This window comes from Rhopalosiphum maidis, chromosome 2 (assembly GCF_003676215.2).
Source record: "Rhopalosiphum maidis isolate BTI-1 chromosome 2, ASM367621v3, whole genome shotgun sequence".
NCBI classification, from domain to species: Eukaryota; Metazoa; Arthropoda; class Insecta; order Hemiptera; family Aphididae; genus Rhopalosiphum; species Rhopalosiphum maidis.
This window is the reverse complement of record NC_040878.1, coordinates 64,951,531-64,968,728: the sequence shown is the minus strand read 5'-3', so window position 1 is coordinate 64,968,728 and position 17,198 is coordinate 64,951,531. Positions and strand designations below refer to the sequence as shown.

The 17,198-nt window shown below is 29.7% G+C and overlaps 1 protein-coding gene across 1 annotated transcript in view; it reads right to left on the bottom strand.

The window, feature by feature from the left end:
• LOC113553697 (ankyrin repeat and fibronectin type-III domain-containing protein 1) overlaps positions 1-17,198 on the bottom strand; it is a 142,337-nt gene that overhangs the window by 46,009 nt on the left and 79,130 nt on the right. The gene's annotated exons all lie outside the window — the stretch shown is intronic.

The following is a 17,198-nucleotide window of genomic DNA, read 5'->3' as shown; positions in this document are numbered from 1 at the left end:
GCAAGTCGTCGACCGTCGACATCGAGTAACGCACCGGGTTCTAGAATTTATCAAGTCTTTTAAAACAGAGCCATTTAAATTCGAGTTCCATAGAAATGTTAACCATCAAATATCAAATTCTGTAGTAAACAGATTCTGAGATGTTGCGACTTTAAATCGAAATGCACAATATATATACATAACTATTTGTTTTATTAAATTATGACTGTTATCATCTTTACACATTTTATGAAATCATCTCAATGGTACAATAAAATTATTCAAATAATATTTATAAAAATACCAAATAAATGAATCTATAGTAGCAGGTGTATAAAAACATTTTAAAGTTCAAATTTAACTCTTGTTATGGTTTGTTCATATCATACGGTTAACTTATACAAGTCACAAATTATAATTTTAGTGTTATAATTACATGTACATTTGGCTTATAGCCCGTTTAAATTCTAAATAAATAAATATAAAAATATTACTATTATTATTAGTTTAATAAAACACGATATAATAATTATTACTAAAGAAAAAAATTGTTTAAAATTATTTTATATCTATAATTTTATTTTATAGGACTAGCCATTATTTCCTAGAACTATTTTTATAGAACTCAGTTTTATAGCACTTGGTTTTGTAGGACTCAGCTTTAATTCTCGTTGTCGTCGTCTTCATCCGGTATGAAGAAAAAGCGTTTGCTCGAAGAAAAATATAACACTCACGACGATGACATAGATGAGGGGTCGGGGAGAGAAAAAGATAGATAGATAGATAGATAGAGATAGACAGACAGTAAGAGAGAGAGAGAGAGAGAGAGAGAGTGAGAGAGGGAGTTAGTCACTGAGAAAGACAATGTGGGACAGAGATAGTAAAAATAAGTATATATAATAAAAATATATAACCGGTTCTACGCCGTGATCGCGGACAACGGTATAATGCGTGTATTATATTATACAGGACGATTCGAAAAACGCGTCCGCGCGCGCGCGTGTACCTAATCTTTACGCGAACAAAGGGCGGCGGCGGATAGACCGGGTGGCGGCGGCACACATCCGTCGTGCTCCCGCGGCGCTTGTGGGAGAGACCGTCGTCGCCACATCGCCGACGCCGCCTCCTCTTTTCTGCAACCGATTGACCGTGTGGAAACCACCGTCGTCCACGTCGTCTCCGTCGGTTGCTTGCAGGCTTGCAGCGGATGCGTGCGCGCTGCAATATGATTAACAATGACGCCGCCGTCTAGTCCGATCTCTACGCGAGTTTACCGCGTGCGCCGTATTTTTATAATATTTATAAAAAGCGCGTGCCAGTTGTCACCCACTCGCCCACTACCGATGATCTAATTCAAAAATATCGAAAGCGAATATATTCGAGTGAAACGATGGAAAAATTCAAATAATATGGTTATATATTATTATACTCGTGCATAATAATATTATAAGAATGAGAGATAAAAAATAATATTGTTATATTAATATACAGTACCGGATCGAGACTTGGATATGTGTCCCTGGGCGCTAAAAAACGTAGATACTCTTGTGAATTAATAATTATGTTATTAATTTAATTAGATAAGCAACAATACCACGATTTTTATTTTGCAATCATTTGAAATTGAAATTTTTATGAAAATAAATACTGTCACAAAAATCTACACAAACTATTTATTATTGTTGAAATTGTAACGCTTAATGCTTAAAAATGTAATACAACTGACAAATAACCTGCACCGTAATATCTTAGTTATATAACTACATGTAGTATTTTCATTTTTTGTATTCGATCCTTCGAAGTTTACGGTTTTTTTTTTGTAAGTGCAAGTTTAAAAAATTTTAACTTGGTACTTAGTAGTTAGTAAAATTCAAAAAATTTGTTGTGCCCTATGTTTTAGTTGACTTTAGTATTTGTTTTATTGGCACTTGTTTATATTATTTATTGGTTAATCGTGCTTTACAAATACATGTACATGTATATTGCATAAACCAGTGTTTGTGTGTTATGTATATTATATATCGAGAAGGTGTAACTCGTCCAAGAAATAGTAACCTGCATGCATCAAATCAATTACAAGACATCGTATTGTATTTTGACGAAATCGATGACGTACTGTGAATACAACCATATAATCTCCAAATGGCTATGTTGTATAAAGTTACCAATACTCAAGATCTTACACTTACAGTAGAACAGTACAAACATACACACACAAACATATATTAAGTAATTTTAGAACGATTTAGCCATATTAATATAATAATGAAATATATAATTATAATTTTATCGAAATAAATATATTATAGTATAATAATATTGTGTCGTCTATTTTTAAGGTCAACATTTATCTCGAATATTTTGCAATCATAACATATTAGTAGAATTCCAATTCCCTATCACCACTTTTAGAATCTATCCCTTAGTGAGCAATTCATATACTATTGATGTCGAATATATATAAATGCATTGAGGGAAATACATATCTGTAATAATAATACTAAGATTTTATTGGACAAAAGATTAATTAATAATTTATTGTACTTTTCACAAACTCCTCTGGTTTTAATAATTAATATTAAATAATAACAATAACTAAGTTTTAAGCATAAAAGAACATCATATTAATGCAGTAATGTAGTTTAACGAATAAGCACAATTGTGCATGATATACATTACGACATATCAAAATAATTATTAACCCTTTGGCTTGATAATATTTTCTAACGATTCAAATATGAAAGGAAACCATGCCATGTTTAACCATTAATGATAAATATGATGCACTATTTTTTAAATAATTTATAATACAAAACTCATAACTCTGACTGTTAATTCGATTCGGTGGACCCCAGTGTCAAAGTTAGATGATAATAAAATTATAACAATAGTATGTTGTTCACAATAGAAACAATAAAAAACTAATTTTCGAACTAATAATTGTAGAACTTATATTAATATTAAAAATATATGCCATGCCATTTGAAGATTTGTTATCCATGTCGATGTGACCGTGTGTTATAAATGTTATAACCATAAACCATAATACAGCAGAGTGAATATTTAACACTTATAGAATACCACAGCCAACATTTGATTTTTGATCTAAAATCGAAGTATATCGAGTATTGAATTTTTGACTGAATTTCATAAGAAAATAGTAATAATCATAATTATTTGTGAATTAAAAACTACAATAATTGATTATTGGTTAATAAGTCTTCAATTTGAAATAATCAATACAAATTTGTATATTTGTAATTTAGTTTATAAAATAAATAAAAAGTCCAAAAGATTTTGAATATGAAAATAATATATTAGTCCATAGCACTGCTATAATTTAGTATGAAAAAATATACATTTATTTTCCAGTTAAACATAACATGTAATAAATTATATTATTATACAGAGTATAGATAACGTTTTTCGTAAATCAAAATGTACTTAGTTTTCATGTATAATATAATAATATACATTCAGATTATATTATACATAGTTTAATGAACAAAAACTATTTATCAATTGTTATAAAAATTAATGGGTTAAAGTTAATAATCAAGCACGTTTATTTGTACATAGAATTACTAAACTTTTTTTTTAGGAATAGGCATAGCCTAAAGTATTAGATCATAAATACTAAAAATTATTTTTATTATTAATCATTGTTGAAAATGTTTTTTAGTCAATGCGTGTGGAGTTACTAGTTAGCAAGGACAAATCTAATGGACACATACGCTTTCCCAACAATCATACCTAGACATATTCGTTAAAATACTGAAGAGATTAGGGTCTGGGGTCAGACGCGTGGCAAACGAAATGTTTCATTGATACAGACGATACGCGCGGTTATAACTATCAGACTAGTGTTATTTATTTATCATAACCTAGCGACATCTATTACAGTTTATCAGTCATTATAGAATCAATTAATAATCTATCATATTATTTTTATTTTCAATATAAATTGAATTTGATGCTTGTATTTGTAGGTAATTCATTTTCATATATTTATAATATCAAAACATATTACAGACTACAGTATACTGACACTGTTAATATCTTACATATATGTATTTAAAAAAACAAGTAAACCTATTTAAAATTTAAGTGTCAGGATGAAAAAAAAATTAAATAGAATGAACATTTATTTTAACAGGATATAGTCTTGGGAGTTACTTAAAATTAATTATCCATGTCTGTTATAATTTTATTGTTGTTATTCTGTATTCAGTCCAAAGTAGAATTTTTTTTCATAAATATATTTTTTTATAAAGCACAGATATATTATTATTATTATTACACATTATTTCTGTTTTTTTTTTTTTAATTTAAATGTTAATATTAACAATATTTTGAAATAAATTTATGGCTTTGTTTATAATTATTTATTTGTTTCATAGTAGGTAGGTATATCAACAATAAATACCATTCTAATTATGTTTTAAACCTAAATAGTTTATTTCGTTTAAATAAACGTTTAGAATAAAATTGTAGATATTTAATGTTTTAAATAATAAATTCTGTTTTTATCGTTTTAAATTAATTTTTAAAATTGGACATGAACAACACTCGTGCATTATCGTAAAGTTAAACCAAAATGTGTGTACTTATTACATGTCGTTAGTTTATAAACGAATCGATGTTAATGCGTGTCAACTTCTCTAAAAATTGTAAGACTGTATGTTGCACGATTATTTCAGTATTTTACTATTTTTTTGTCTGATTTTCCAAACCTATTCATTTTTATAATAATATGTGAATACAATAAAATGAAAATAATAATAATTATGGTCATAAAGAAGGATGTGTATCCTTTATCTACCTTAACACGCCACTGCACTGTAATTCTAAGGAAGTCATTAATAATCCTAATTCCTAAGGCGCACGTATCGTCGTATCGGAGGTGACCAAATCTCATTTCACCAACTCACAACATATAATTCGCACTCGTAGATAACAACGGAAAAATGGATAATACCTAATATTACCTAATATTAGCTGCGAATTCACAGCTAAAATCTATCAGTGAACCTACGATGCGAATATTCCAAACGAGTCCACCATAATCATCCGCCGCTAAAATTGACTTACAGTAAGCTGTGGTAATGTGAACCGGTATATTCGTAAAACAATTTAGCATTGTGATTAGATAAATCTTGCAGTAATTAGCAAGGGAGCTTACCGTACACTAAAATGTTATACGATGGTATATTCCATACTATATTATAGGGTAAAATCTTATCATACTCATCAAGGCATTTTAAATCAATTACCGCTTACCATTAGCTAATAAATATAATAAACACTTAAACCACTTCATCTAAAAATTAAATACCATACATTTCAAAATGATTTTTTCCCGGAAATTATAGTTCACCTTATCGTGTTTAGTTTGAAGTAGCCATAATTTCATAATGATATTCTATAAATCCACGATACTCTATATTATGCTGGCAACTTCGGTACATATCATAGTATTATGTAAACGGTATATTTTGTCTGTTATCTTCATAAAAGTATGACGATTTACAACCAAACCATTTTGGCGTCGCCGTCTGAGAGTGCAATATGCATATGTGACGAAATTTCGTCAAAACGAGTTTTAACAAGCTTTCATATTACTTCAAGCCTAACGAAACGCATCGACCGTTTTTCGAGGATTATACGCCATGGGCTATTCGTAAAGGTGGGAATGTAGGATGCATATACGTCATTCAGATTATTTACGGATTCCTTGTAGAAATAACGATTTTATATGCCTTTCCGATGCTTATTTAGAATTTATTGAATTTAAGATTTATATCGTGTAGGTTTGAAAAATATCAAGTTATACTGTTGTAAAATATTCCTGTAACATATACCTAATATTAGGTAAATATAATAATTAATAACATCTTATCTATCATAATATAATTTTTATATTATATAACAGGGGCGGCCAAACGGTCGATCACAAGCGATTTCAAAGTCGATCGTGTTAGAATTTATTTTTAGGCTACGCACACGAAAATTAATCATGGTGGTAGACGGTAGTTAACAACATTATCGATAAATTTGGAAGTCGATCCTCAAAGGTGAAGTATATTTTTAGTAAATTATGGCCAAAAAAAGTTTGACCGCCCCTGGTATATAATATCTTTAATAAATAAAAACTATGTATACCAAATACCCACAGCGTTTTATTAATATTATTATATTATTTTGGCTGATGACGGTGTATAATTATTATAGGTAATACAAAGTACGAATTCTGCGAAGCAAAAGACATCTATGCCATACAACATTTAATATATTATAATATAATATTTTGATAGAGTTACATTGATTGTGATATTAATATAATATGCGGGGCTTCTAATTTTTTTTATTTTTTGGTATTATGATAACGATAATCTTTGATAAACTCGTAACAAAGATTGAAAAAAAAATCAATCATTAATGAAGAATTTAATATTGTGCGTTAGCAATATTCATAAAAACGATAATATTCCCTCATAAATGATCGGTTCAAACATGTTGCAATTTTTCAATACGATTTTTTTTCTTAACTGGTCGAAACGTTCTTGACCGGTACAGGTAGGTACCTAGGTAATACCTATACAACAACAATGAACAGCTTTTCTGTTGCCGCCTGAAACGCTCTGTACAACAACTGTAGTGACGTAGACGCATTGCAGGCGGTTGTACAAAAGAGATATCTGTCTAGACGTCCTCCGCCTTCACCTACTTGTATGCATATACTTATGCAGTCCGTCCAGACGTGGTGTGTTGTGCGTGTGCTTGTGCGCGCATGTTTATATATGTGTTTGGTAGGTACCTCAGATCAGGGGTCATCGCGCCCGAATCCGTTTATTTTACGTACATGTATGTACAAAAAAAAAAAATAAAAAATAAAAAAAAATCATATATAAACGTACACACAAGACGAAAGAAATTCATCTTCCAAATGACTGACGAGTCTCGTATTGGTGGGACTTGTCGCCCGAGGACTCGTCTGGGTCACACGCGATTCGGGGGGAACGCCGCGACGGTAGTTACGCGTGGGTAATGTTATTATATATAGGTAGGTAGTACCTAATCTACTACAGTATTTCCAATTTTACTTAGAATACGTTTATATTATATTATATTTCAATCGTGTTCGTTAAATATAATATGTTCATATTTAATGCTACATCAAAGTCTCACGATGAATCAAAACGTTCGAATGTAATTTTTTGATTATGTTTAAATTATATGGATAGATCGATTTTTAATTCGACCAAAAAAAAAATATTTTAAAACTTTCACACTAAAGTATAACCCTTATAACACGACTAAATATAATATATTACATTTTTTTTTTTATGTGACGATTATAATTTTAATATGTATTATTACATATCTAAAAGATAACAAATACATAGCACCATGGAAACTATTTACTTGAAAAATTGTATGTTTTTTCTATAGTTTATGGTTTTATAGGTTTCTACAAAAACGAGTTAACTATATAAAATGTTAACTGTAACAAATGATTTAACCCGATATTATCATTTTTAAATAATTTTCTATACAATAACATTATTATAAGTTATTTTTAAAAAAGTCTTTGTAAATTACGTCATGCCTCCGAGGATGCATTTAAACGATTAACCGAAAGCACTATTCCTAATGTTATATATGGCGTGTACAATTGCATACCCGACTTATCTTTCCTTTTTATATCCAATAAATAATATTGTACTTATAAAGAGGCTAAATACTTAAATACACATTATTTAAAATTGATATAATACAAAATCAATAATTGTTCCATATTCAAAATATACAATAGTAAAACAAAGTCATAAATTCAAAGAAATATAGATATATTAGGAGAAGAAATGCTTTATTATATCAAACCAACTAATAAAATCTATTTATTTTTTAAGTTTGAAAATAAAACTATATGAAATCAATTTATGTATAATATGGTAGGAACGAGGAAAGAACATTTTTCAACTAAAATTCACAAGTATTTCCATTCCAAAGCGTATATATTTATATTGTATAGCATTCACGTTAGAGAGAATACAACAGAATTGTACCTTGACATATCATCATGAACAAGTTATTTGTCCATGATAATATTTTAATACTTCGACCACTGTTAAAAGATATTTTACGATTTTCATACTACATCAGCTATTTGTGTAATAGAAACAGGATTGATTTTGACGATTTTATTACATTTTTAGTAAATAATATTAACGAGCTAAATTTAATTAAATAATGATGATGTTGTTTTTAATGACCAGCTGAGAATAGATGGGTCCGGAAGCTTAATCAATTAAGAATTATAAAAAGGTATGTACACAATTTTAAAGTCATATAAACTGCAGAATAACTATTTATTCTGTCTGCTGCTGATATTTAGTAGTTTTTGCGGCAATACAAATATTAGAAATAACAATAATATTTATTTTTCCTATTATTGTATTTATCCGACTTAAAATATTTTATTTAAACATTTAAATCGTATCTAATTTATTGATCGGGATAGTAAATAAAATAATTTAATAATCCAAAAAATATAATAGATACGTGTTTGTTTTCTAAATAATTAATCTTAATTAACGACTTCGGACATATTATTCACTCATAATATTGAAAGTTGTTCATGGGTTCATGGCAATTTAACTAAATGATAGTATATTATTCTATATACATATATACCAGTCGGACTCGATACGTTCATTCTATTTTTATATTGTTAATATATTCGAATTCCTTAAGGCTGAACTATTTTTTCACACAATTGTAGGGTATACAATATTATTAAACAACATTATGTAAAAAAAAAAAAATATCTACAGAAATAGTATTTTAGCAAAATAGGTTTTAAATAGTTTTGCAAATATCTGACCAAGTTTCAATTTAAGTATATGAACCAATTAAAAAATCGTGAGGCCGTATGTTTAAGAGTGTCAGTAATAATAATTAATATTGTATAAATAAATACAATCTTCCAAACATAATTTCTACATGTTGTCTTGTACGAGTAATGTATTCAACTCAGAATAGCTGAATTTTACGTACGATAATAATTGATGAGGATACAACTAACCGGTCAACTTTGTGTTAAACCTGCAAAAGAACTGAATTTTAAGCGAAAATATTGAATTTTTTGAACCCTTTGTGCCCGAAGTTAGTCTATATGAGCGTGTGATTGCATTACACAGCTGTATAGGCATAGACGAATGCGCAATGTTTAGCATGCCATAAAACGTTTTGCAACTTAACCTGAAACATATAAAGTTTATAGGAAGAATTTATCACGCGCGCGCACACACACACACACACACACACACACACACACACACACGTATGGATCAGCACTTAATAAACATTATAAGTTATAACATTATATTATAGTGTAATATATAAAACCTACAGTACGTACCTACGCCAACATAATATTATAAAATCCCATCGGAAATTAACCTTTTCGTCCGTTGAAATCGCGGGACCCGAGTATGTGTAAAACTCGTTGTGTGTACCTACGTTTTAATTGTTCGCTCCGAGCGAAATATCCACTCGAGTCCCCCTTTTGGCCAGTATAAACGCGTCGTGTCGTGCCCACGCAAATATCTATATCTATTATATACATCTACACGTACGCGTATTTATACGTAGGTACCTATACATATATACACAATATGCAAGCGTATATACATACACCTAATATATACCGTGTTATATTTATATCTGTATTCGTATTCTCAGTGTGTATTTAATAATATATAAATACATAATAATAATAATAATATTAAAACGGTCCATTAGGTCTCTGGCGTCACGGTCACACGCGCGCGGGTCCTCCCGCGGTGGACCCGACGCTCGTGTGCAGCAACTGCAACAGCTGCTGCAGCTGTAGCCTGCAAGTACTGCAATATACCTTTAAGATACTCCGTGCGCGTATTATATTATTGTAATATGCATCGGGTATATTATATAGCACACATAAATTATACAGAGGTACGTATAAATTATTGTAATATGTAATAATATTATTATTATTGTGATACGTGCGTCTATATACGACTTGGTCGCGACGTCAATGGCACCGTAAACGGCGATCGGGCGGACAACGACGAGTTGCGCAATTTCATAGCAGCGAATGGTATAATAATAATAATATTCATCTTCGCCGGCACACGGCGCGCGCGTTCCGTCGCGGTCTACGCGCTATACGAGCGTCGAACCTTTTGTCGCGTCGCCGTGCCGGGTTTCTCTATAGTAACATATTATTATAGTAGTCGTCCGTATACATTAATATTTAATGTCCCCCATCGTATCATATGGTCATCATCATACTACGCGTCGGTCTATAATAATAATAGTAATACGTATTCTGCAAAACGTCGGTCGAGTATGCGGCTCGAGTCTGGGGGTAGCACTGGCGGTGGGGTAGGACTGTAAATACTCGACGAGTACGCGGACTATAGAGACAATGTGGTTTATTATATTATATATATATATATGAACATCGGCGACAGAGGAGGCTTGTATGAGAGAGTGTGGCGACGAGGAGAGGGCGTGCGGGAGACCTAGCGAGCGCATATTCGCGATCGATCGCCCCCGGGAGACCCCGCACGCGCTTATGTGCGACAAAAACCAGTTTCCCTGGTGATCGGAACGTCACCGCCGCCGCCGCGACAACCGACACGCACACGCACACACGATCTTCTGTATATAAAGTGGAAACATTAAAAGTAAAAAAAAAAAAAAACAGAAGAAAACGGGCACACCGGACGCCAATCAACGGACATTATTTTCACAAAGAGGAAGGAAAAAAAATACTACACTTAAGACCCAATCCGGTTGCATTGTGTGTGTACATACGGCTGCTGCTGTTGCTGTAGGTACGAGACATTCCTCCGGACGCACTGGTTATAACTTATAACATCCGCCGCCGCCTCCATCGCCACCGCCGTCGTAGCAGTGCGTTGCGCGCGACGAAAAAAAAAGGAAAAAACGGCGGTCGGGGTAACTACCCGGATTCTCACAGCATAGTGGTTGGGACCCCTCTCCACCTACTCCAAAACCCCGGAGGCGTGTTTGGGTGAAACGATTATTGCTATTATTATTATCATAATCGTTATATTAAGGCTGCAAAGTACATGGCTAGCTCACGGGATAACAGCAGTTGCTTATAAACTTATAATATTATTTGAAATAATGATTTCGTCGGTACTACTCGTGTATTAATAATTTTATTAATATATACAATATATATATATATATATATTTAGAACGCATGCACCCATCTCGCCTAACCTATTTTAAGCGATGACCAGTGTGTGTGAGTGTCTGTGTATACGTATACATGTATACATGATATTCTTAGCCAAATTGAATTTAGTTGTCCGACGATATTATTATATGATGTCTAAGGTAGATCGCCCGAGAAGCGTTATTTGATGTATTGATTTTTATTATATTTGTATGCTATTTGTTATGCGAGAAAAAGAGCTCTTATAAAGTTTCGTACAATACGTCTATAATAGGTACTTTATATTCGTACATTGGAAATCCAGTTTCAATAATACTCAAAAGAGGTGATTTTTTATTTTTTTTTTCAATACTCTTTCGAAGCGTGAAAACTGTCGAAGAAATGTCAGCAAGCGTGGTTTTAAAAGTATCCCACTTACTTATTTAATGCAATGATTTATTAGCCCGTTCTTATTTTAATATCAAAACACATCAACACACCACTATTGTATGTAAGTGGGTCAACTGAGTGCCTAACACCCTAGGATTCAGTTCAAACTTATTTATATTTTATTAATTACAATTAACGAAAAGGTAACCATCTATGAACTAGGATAAATTAGAGCGTTAAAGTCTTTATATATTGCTTTCATGATTTCGCAATTATGTTAAAAAACTATAGGTGTATTAAAAAAAAAGTTTTTATCTCGATTTAAGGTAAAACTTAATGTCTGGCTTTATCTATCGTGGATTTTACTATTTGTAAGCCAATAGTATATTTTATCATGCATGACATTTGTCATATTATGTTATAAATATTATATACCTTATGTAACTTGAGTTCTTCCAATGAATAACGATAATGGTAATGAAACATAAGTACGAAACTACGAATATTTTTGGTGGAAAAGATCATACTTTGTATGACGTTTAATAATCAAAAAGAATAATTTTTCACCTTTCAATATTAGTTTTGTTATTTTTGAGTTCAAGGATTATTTTTATCGTTAAAATTGCACAATAATTAAATCACAACATGTGTGTATAATGTTCATTATAATATATATATAAACGTATAACCGAGCGAGTATCGACCGTTTAATGAGAATCGATACCCGATTGGTTTACATACCGGTTTGAATTCAAACCGTCTGGTCGCAGACGTCTGCTATAGTTTCAAATTTGTCCGCCCCTGACCTAAATTATTTAGGTTACACGATATACACAGTTGAACGACTTTTGATTTTTTTTTCTTTACACAAATTTAAGAGAAATTACTGTCTGTGCATGTTTTTAATGTTTTTAATTATTTCCTATTTTAAGGTCAACGATTGGCATTTTGTATTCTTAATAAAGGAATTCATAGTTTTATTTACCGAGTGTATGATAAAATTGGTAAATCCCACGCGTGTCGAAACCCAATATTTCGAGATATTAAAAGTTTAGATACATTTAAATAAATATTACAATAATAATAATGTTTACATAAGTATAGTATTGAATTTAATTTTTAATAATTATTTAAATAAATAATGGAATCATTTAATTTAATCTTTTAATCATAATTGACATTAATTGTAGTTATATGGCTCATGATCTATTTACAAATTAATGAATTATTAGAGGAAGATATTTATTTTGTTTGGTTTTCCGCTGATTAAACATGATTTGTTTTTATAATAATTTCTAACATTAATTATGACTTTATGTACTTGCAATATTTGTTATTATAATTATATATATATGACCAAATATAATAGAGTTCTATCATTTTTGTCAATCCATCAAATATTTATAGTATACTCAATTAAATTAACATATCTATTTTGAAGTGTATTTTAGTACCTACCTATTTTGAATTGCATTAGCTACATTAAATATGAACCAAATTCCTAGAAATAATAATTCCTATATACACAATAGTACATTATATAGTATATATATATAATATGATATAATGTGTCAAGTGTCAACATTTTGTTTACACGATACATATAACATAATATAGAATAACGTTACTGTTGTTATATAATACAAACTAGTATTACGAGTATAATATAGCGTGTTATTAATAATTATCAAAAATATGAAACAAGAACTTCACATATTAAGTAAAAATAAATTAGATAAACATTTTATATTCTGAGAGGAGTGATGAATGTAAAGATTTTATAATAATGTATTTTTTTGGTGTGTGTATATATACTATATACACGTGTGTAGTTAATAAAATGCTTCCATCTTCAACTTTCAGGGTTGTTATTTTTTTACAGAATTGAATTAAATTTGTATTTTTGAGAGGTCGAAATTGAAAATTTTTCAGTATTTTTTAAAATAATCTAGAAAAACAAACAAAAAATTATAGAAAATTAAAATTTTTACACTTCACAAATTTTTGACAAAATATATTATATTTTATTTTTTTTGTAGTTAAAATATGTATATGATTATTTTTTATACATAATATAATTTTCGAAATATTTTGACTCTACTTGAGTTATTTTATAAATTTAAAATTTTACGTTTTTAATTTTTTTTTATAAATGTTGATAAAAAATTATTCTAAGTAAAAATATTTGAGAATTTATTGTAATAACACATTTGGGTATGACATCCTTTTATACCTACTGTAATACTATAATAGTAAAATAAATTGATTTAACAGCAGTATTAAAAATACCTTGCAATATACTTGGTGATGTAGACTGACTGGTCGTCTTCGTTCAAAATCATTTTTCATATTCAATGATTTATTATTAAATGTAAATTTATAATATCAAAATATCCATTACAATAATTCACTCGAGACCTACTGTATAGCATTTCGATACCCACTTGCGCACTTTTATAATTTTATAAAGATTTAAACATGAAATATAAAATATTTTCCTAAATATTCTTATCAAGATGAAACAATATTATTTTGATGAATAAAAAATGTACTACAATAGTACAATATTTTAAAATGATAAAAGATGTTTATTATATTTTATAGTATTCAATTTCTTATATATTAAACAATTTTTATAATCAAACCTCGCGTAAGGTATAAAAACGTCGGGGAAGTTAACTGCATAAAAAAATAAAAATAAAATTTAAAATTTAAAAACATAATAACGTTACGACAGAATGATTAATTGTACTTTGCGACTGAGCCACCAGATTTTTGGAGCTAGCAACGATGCAATAATCAAGGTTCGTTATTCCTTTTATGATCGATATACCTAAAAATAGCAAATTGAAATTGGAGTCTGCTCAAGATGGAGATTACATAATATGATAACGGATTTTATCAAGAACGAATACCATTGGTAGTTACGAATTTGAGTTTGGAATTACACGACTCAAACGACGTCGGAGATGACCACATCATATTGGATATATCTCATTCGAATAAACAAAAGTGCACAGTTAACAGAAAATACTTTGAAATATATACGGCAAAGCTCGCAGTACGTGGAAGCGGTCGTGAAAATATATAACTACCTGCAATGGTACGTTGGAAGACGACTCATATATGACAGAGTTGACAGACGATCCAACACTGACCGTAAGGTAATATTAATTAAGTTAATTAAGGAGGTAATTAACCGTAATAATTGTTTGTACGATTTCTCAGCTCTGAGAGAGTTGAAGACATTTAACTATACGATAAATACGGCTATATCAAGTTGTTGGAAAATCGTAGTTGTTAGAGTTTGAAAAAGTCTTATTAGAAATTAAAAATATAGGTTCGATGGGTGTAAAGCATTTTCCGTCATTATCATGGACTGCATAGGAAATTCAAAACGTTGTCTCGCCAATTACACATCAAATTAAAAACAATTTACAACTATAAATTCTAAATCTTTAATATACGTTGATATAAAGACGCAGAAGGTAAAACGGTATAACAATAACATCCACGTGACACCGATTAAACTCGAGTTCTTCAACTGATGTTTTACGAGTTGTTGCTATACGACGATTGTTGAACTTACCGATGACAGTGCTTTTTCCGTGCACAGCTGTAGACAAGCTATCAATGTTTTTTTTACTAGCAGTGATAATACCACGCAAATAACGGTTATCTGTCCCAACTTTTGACCCACAATGTGATTAAAGGATTAAAGTCACCTGTAGAAAGGAAAATTATGGATATTACGGAATCCCAATCGCATCTGCAACCGATTCGTTTTGAAAACATACAAAAAAAGCTCAAGTCTGTGTGTGCTTGATGTCAATACTCAACACCCTTCCAGACACAGTGGCCGGATATGATGATGTAGAGCTGGAGTCAGCGACGAAAACGGTCCAGGTAAAGTCAACAGCAACAGCGGAACAATTGCGACACAATCATCGTAGGTTGTTCTATCGGCATTTGAGAGTAGACTCCTCAATGTCGGCAAAAAATTGTACTTCTGCTATTGTAACTAATGAGAGTAGAATACTGCAAGTACTGTAATGAGGTGAGCACGAGTGACTTTATTGTTGGACGATGACGAGTGGAAGAGATGAGAGACTCGTGAGAGGGATGACAACTAGTGGCATCAATCCAAAACTCTGTGACCAGTATGGAATAATTAATAATAGTATATTTAAAATGTAAACTCTATGATATTGATAACTTCAAATTATTAATAAAATGCCTTAATTCAATACTGTATATTTTTGTGTGAATTTTTATTTATGCAAAGTTTCAAAACTATTGACTGTTTTTATAAAAATGTATTATTTATATTAATGCAATTAATTATTTAACATTGTTTAAAAATGTTTTTATATTATGTATTAAGAGCACACAAATTTGTTTCATATTGTTGTGTAAAAAATAAAAATAATTATTTAAAAAACATTTGCTTATTCAATTGACTATTATAAAAGATAAAACAATTGAAATATGATGGTTCTATAATAATAGATTTAATTAAACTGTAGATCCATTGTTTATTTATTTAAACATAAATTGCGGCAACAGTATTTAATTAAATTTGAAAAATTTAGAATAAAAACAAGATTTAGTGTACGCCTTTGTAAGTATATATTGTCGTTATTTTCGATGTGAAAACTAGTCAGTCGAAGCTGAAGCTTTTAAAATCATAGTAATATTAATATTGGGAATGACTTTAATAGAAATTACAGTCATAACTCACAAGTAAATATGCATTATAATTATTATTTTATTATAATTCATAGATGTATTAATAGCATATAGTACGTAAAATCACGGATGAATATTATAATGTAATATTATCTAAACATAAAAACAATTTTTAAGGTTATGTTTGCTCTATAATTATATACATATGTATTATGTATATATACATTTGTAAAATAATTATAAAGCACATAATTTAATAATTATTGGTTTTTCCAATAAATACACAGATTAGTAAATAAAATTGGTTATAAAAACATCTTTATTTGTATAAACGAATAATGTATTTAACTTCGATCAATGCAATAAAAATTAAATTATCCTTGCTAATATTTAATTTAGTCAATATAATAATCTGCGGCTTTTAATCAAATATTGAGTTGTCAGCCGAATGGAAAGAAAATCTTATATTATATTTTATTTCAATGGTTCCGTATTTAATATTAATTTTTATTAATCAGTTTTACATATTTTGTGTCATTTATCTATCTTTTTTTAATATTGTTTCTAGGTAAAAATATTTTCAAATATAATTTGAGAAAGTGTGAAATTGTTGAATAGATTTCAATAATTTGTCACTATATTACCAACATCCCGCAACTCTTTTAGGATATATGACATGCCCTCGGAAACCGTTTTAATTTTGTAAGTGTTGAATATAATAGAGAAAAATTTAACTTATAATGTATTATCTGTAATAAATTATATAATTATAAATTGTATAAAACGTATATGAAATCAATTTTACTAACTTCTGACAGTTTTATAGAACATTCAATTTTAATTGTACTTAAAATTGTATAAGCCTGTGTATGTTAATTTTAATTAGAACATTTCAAACATCAGC